Here is a 6,061-nt window from a genome sequence, read left to right as displayed (position 1 = left end):
AAAAATTTCCATTAAAAATGTAAAGAATTTCAACAACCCCACAACAACGTTTGAGGAAACATAACAACAAAACAGAAATCACAACATTTCAGAAAACACGATGAAGCTCATTCACTAATATGTGCGTAGAGATGTTCTTACTTTGCACAAAATCAGCACGCACATAAAATTACCGTCGGATTCATTACACATGCGCACTGGCCAATTTTGTTCTTACCACCATGTGTATGTTAGTGAATCAGGATCATCTAAATTGACAGGTGTGTGCTCGCTATTGGTAATTAGCATATTATCACGCACCCATTTCTCTATAGAAGGAAAGCTCTATTGGAGCAATGCAGCAGTGGAGAGAGCTGCTGCTCATTGTCAAGAGCGCGGTGATGGTAAAAATGTAGAAAAGCTTTACTGTTAGTGAAATGCAAACAATAGTTTCAGAGGTAGAAGCCAGAAAAGGCAGATTTGGCTGGTAAATATGTCATTGGCACAACTGTTTGGAGCCTGATTGTGAATCCTGTATGTAGCCTGCATACCTGCTGTACAACTACCACGCAGTACGTCCGAAACAAAATAAAAAGTTGGTAAATGTGTAGATCTGTGGAACTGATCTAAATAAATCTCGACTGCTGTGCCAGGTGTGCATCGTGTATCGTCTCTGTCCACAACAGGCCGTGATGTACTGAAAGCAGAGTGCCCCTCCCTGTACCACTACTGAACTGAGCTTATTATATTATTGTCATCTAAAAGTAGGAAGAGGACCATTTTAATATGTTAATAATTTCATTACATTTGTGATGATGATTTATGGATTACAACATCTTAGCTATTCATTAATAATTAGTAAATGAATTATGTATTATTAGCAATTTCACACCTTTAAATGTTGTATATTTAGGCCTAATCATTTTTTTAAAATAATTGTGGTTCTAATACATTGTTAACATTGAATAAATATTTACTATTTCATTTTTTAAGACCATGGGATGTTTGATGTCATGATTTGTGGTCTAAGGCAATTCTAAATTTGTTCGTAGAGTAAGAACAAATTCAGGTACGGACATATTGATGAATCTCAGATTTGTGCTTAAAACATTCATACGCACAGTTTAAGCACAGATTTGTGCTTATGCACAGTTTGTAAATGAGGCCCAGTGACATTTCACAAAACATGTTTTGTGAAATTTTGTTGTGTTTTGCACCTCAGGGCCACCATGCAAATGTTGACTGTTGTCCAACCATTTTCCTTTTAACCATAAAGCAAAGTAAATCAATAAAATATATCAGTCTTGAATTACATGTAATTGCATGGATTTATGCACTGTGCATAAATCAAGGAGAGACTCGGTATCACAACCAGCTGCAGATGTGCAAACACAGAACACACACCAAAGTTCATGTATTTCCAGTGGTGAGGAAATGTTTTAAAAATCTGGAAACTTTACTTAACCTGTTGGTTTTATAGTCACCAAAAATCTGGAATTTAAAAAAAAAAACTATGACAATCGCACTGTGGTCTCTGAATGTGTCAAACTTTCACTAAAGCCCCAGTTTCCCAGACGTACTTGCGCCTGCAGATTAAATGTAAATCAAAACTAATCCGACAAACATGATCATATGTGTTTCCCTTCTCTAATCAATAAGGCAGCTGCCTGCTCTTCTTTGTCACCACAGGTACCAAAACATTTCCTCTGTGGTGGAAAAACCAGCAAGTGGAAATATCCCACACACAGCAAACTGAGCTGGCAGGTCGGAGGCAGGCAGATTTAATCTCAAAACCAAGATTAAGTATTCATGACTGGATGATCATCCGAGCACAGCTGTCCAAGCTCACAGCAGCCGGCAGTGTGATTCAAAAAGATTTATGCATAAACTCATTGGAACCCAAACATGGACAAAGTCAATGAAGAAGAAGAAGAGAAAAAAAACAGATAGAGAAGAATTTGTCTCTGATACAGCTGTTGTTTCTATGTATCACACATGTATTACGCACACACACACACGCTGGAATCTCAATCCACCAGGGAGAGATTACAGCTATAAAAATATCTAAATACTCTTGCTCTCTTTGCCATTGAGTTAAGCTTTTAAAAACTCTGCTGAAATGATGATCCCAGTGAGCTGAAAAGCACTGATCTTTCCCCACTGTAGGATTACTGTATGACAGTGCGTGTGTGTGTGTGTGTGTGTGTGTGTGTGTGTGTGTGTACAAACCTAATAAGACAATGTTTAATCATATTTGCCTTTTGCATTCAATGTTGCTTTTCCACAGAGTGCAAAGTATAAAAGTGAGCAGTTTTATACAAAAATCTCTGATGTGAATGCTGCCTTTCTGTCTGCAGCGCTTTCTTTCTGTCAGACGGCTCCCCATTATGGGTGACGCAAGAAGTGCACGCAGCAGTAAACCACAGTATTCCTCTGAATTCACTAAAGCAATTACCTTTGTATCCTGTGGCCACACTGGACTTCCTGGCCCAGTTTAACTCCATCCTGATGTCCTGATTGTTCTCATCCGCCAACAGTTTATCCTTGCTGGTGTCTGAAATCTTACACACAGGACAGACATGTGAGTGAGAGGGTGTCCAGGAGAAAATAAAATTTAAAAAAGACCTTTTCCTCTATTTCAAAAGTGTTATTTTAATGGATATGTGTGATTCAGGGGGAAGCAGGAAATAGAAAAGCAGAAATGAAAAAGTGATTGACAGATTGAGCTAATTATACCACTTTTCCACTCTGTTCCACCTCTATCTCCACCCTTCTCTCTTTCCTATTTTTGCTTCAGCTTAAGTGGTTTCTTATCTGTGGAATTTCTCTGAGAGGACTAAACTGATCAGCAAAGTACATTAAATCCTAGAAGTCTGATGCTAAAGGATAAGTCTGGTTCATTTCATTCTAAAGGTGACTTCTTATCTATAAAACGCTGAAAAACAGAAAACTGGGCTATAAAAGTTGATCACCTAGATGAAGGCAAGATAGTTCATGAAGTTTGAATGAAGCATTGTGTATTGGAGAAGAGTTACACAGTCTCACACTTGCCCACTTCATTGTGTGTCTGTTACTAAATTAGAAAGTAATACTACATGGACAGCAGATAAATTATTGAGCACATAGGCTAAATGAATGTAAATCATGTTGTTTTCTTAATATGTGAAAAAATTAACTTAAAACCAACCCAGGTTAAGAACAAAGGAGTTTGATAAGCAGCATCAATATATTTGGTGTTTATATGCATATTAACAAGGATGAAAATCCTTCATTCTTGTTTCACATGGATCTCTCAAAGTGTTGTGTTCATTTTGAATAAAAAACTTTTTTAAACTTCATGGGGGGAAAGTTTTGACTAAAAAAAAGGTAAAGATAATCCAACATAACAAAATGCAAACAAACGTTTGAGCTTGCATACAATATTCTTACTTACAGGTGTGGTCTTCTTGTTTTATGTTAGTAAATATGTGTCCTATACTCTATTACATTTCACAGTTTTAGTACATATGTGTAAGTTTTACAGCATTGAATATCATTATTTTCATCACCTGACTTGTGCAGTTTTGTTCACGTGGACCAAAGAGACTCACTTTATCAACCCTGTATCCTAGAAGTTGTCCAGTCCTCTCTTGCACTTTTGCCAAAGTCTTCATCTTCCGTTGCTCTTGAAATGATCCCAATGTGGCTCCTTTTTCTTCACCTTAAATTCTGTCTCATTCTTTTCTCCCTATTTAAGAATCTGTTCCTGATCCTTTTGTTGTTTTTTTTTTATTCAATTAACAGAGAGAGAAAAAGTTAAAAGGCGTCAGATAAAGTTTTCTACCATCCTGCCTGAGAGTCTATGCTTTGCACCCGATCCTTTTCTTCTCTGGGCAGATGAGGACAGCTGTTCAATTGCAGTGGGATCTCTCCTCAGGCCCCTCTGGTCAAGAGGGGGTCAATCTGTCAAGACAGGTCCAGCCACGTCCCACAGGCTAATTTCAGCCCAGTGACCATTCCTAAAGCTGGAGTTTCAACTAAATCAGAATAGATTCAGAAAAACTTAATGTGCTTTATTATCATCATAGTTTTATTATCACAGCGTTAACCAGATTGTACTACATATATGACACTGATGATACTTACAACTTTTATACCAGTTTCTACATCCTGCAGTGGAACAAAAATATATTTAAATCCTCTGAGACTTCACTTAATTTCAGAGCACAGAGGCATTTCAGATTTTATCATGTTAATACAGTTTGTACATTTCTGATATTTACAACACAGAACACAACTCTCTATTATGACCAAATTTTAAAGGCTGCAGTCTGAGATTAGTGCTGGTCAGCTGCGTGAGAGATCACCATCCTGTGGTAAATGTGAGAAACACCATCATTCAGCCTCAGCTGCCGCTGCTGTTCAGTGAAACAAGTTTTGTTTTAACCATTGACTTTGGACTCTGTCCCTGCTGTTCAGAACACGCTGGTCACCTCTGATGGGATTAGATGGCCTGCTAGTCAGTCTTAACAATTAATAAGATTCCTCTGGTTTAAGCAGCTTACAATTAACATTTTATACATTTACAATTGGATTCATGTTGTATTTGTGGACAGAGTACAACATTACTGTACATGGTTTCTGTGAGATTTTTAAATAAATATACATGTATTCATATTTGACACAAGACGGTGTAGATGAAGTGTGATTGTTGCTCTTCCCCAAGATTTTTCTTGCATGTTCGTTTGGTTATAATCTCTTTTTTTCCTTTTTTACCTTTCCTTTTTTTTTTTTAAACCTTTTTTTTTTCAAATAAAGTTTCCTATTAGGTATGTGACATAATCTTGAGCGTGAAATGCACCCAAGAGAGTTTATCACATAGTTTAAACATGAAGAATACATTCCAAAAAAATAAAGACATGACAGGAAAAAAAATGGCATTGAACTTAAACTCCATTTAGTTTAGTAAAAACCAGGTATAATTAACGACCAGGTGGTGTATAAAACACTGGTCTTGTGTTGACAGATGAAAATGGCCAAAGCAGTAAGTAATCCTCTCCATAAAGCTGTTGTAAGTGGGATGAGCTAAGCACAAGAGCTGAACACAGAAGACTCTGTGAAGACTCCGCCTCTCAGTTTTATGTCATCACGACAACATGTGGGATGGAAATGGGTAAAGTACCTCTATTTACGGGCCTCGGAGGAAACTGTGACCTCTCTGCTACTCTGAACAGACAGTAGTAGTACTGGAGGAAGTCATAAGCCATCCACAAGAAGAAGCCATACAAGTGTGACAGACACTGACCGACACCTGGATACATCTGTTGGCTTACATTTGCTATTGATTACCCTTTATGGTAAGTGTATTTCCTTTATCTTCATGTGTCAGTTAGTTTGAATGAATATAAGTGGAGAAACACAGCCAATTATGCTTTTTATAAACATGGAATATCCCTTTAATTTCACAATATTAGGAACACTTGAGTAAAAATGTAAAAATCTGCATGTGATTATACATATTATGTTGCAGGTTGGACACAAAAACCAAGTAGTCATTGGTTTCGATAGCAATGTTGGCTTCAGAAAGCAGTGATTGAGCCAAAACATTAGTTGGCGAGGGCCACATGTGACTGAGGTTATTCTGAGGTGGGTAGTTCCTCTTTTAGCTGTCGTTTACGTTCAGCAGGGCTTTTAGATGATCCAGTTACTCAACAGTAAAGGCACACTGAGCTCACGCGGCCACACCCACCCCATGACACACCGTTAATACACTCATAATCCCTGACTGATGGTCTCACGTTACACTTTGTCACTCTGTCAAGAACCAAACTTTCGATCTGTTGTCTTGCCAAGCATCTGTTCTCGGAGGCCTTTCATACAGCATGTTGTGATTCACCAACAACTTTGTGCCTACAAGGAGGAGATAATTTTAACTTGGCATTATGTGCAATCCAGGGAAGAAAAATTCATCCTCTCCAAGTTTCCATCTCTCGAGCGCACCTGATTGCACCTTTGTTGCTATAGACAACATCCAGTAGTTTCCGACCACTTTCTATTTTTGATTTTCTTGTAGATGTAGCCAAAGGATACAGTATCATCTCAC

The sequence above is a fragment of the Thunnus thynnus genome, chromosome 4 (assembly GCF_963924715.1).
Source record: "Thunnus thynnus chromosome 4, fThuThy2.1, whole genome shotgun sequence".
NCBI lineage: Eukaryota > Metazoa > Chordata > Actinopteri > Scombriformes > Scombridae > Thunnus > Thunnus thynnus.
This window is presented reverse-complemented; position numbering follows the sequence as displayed.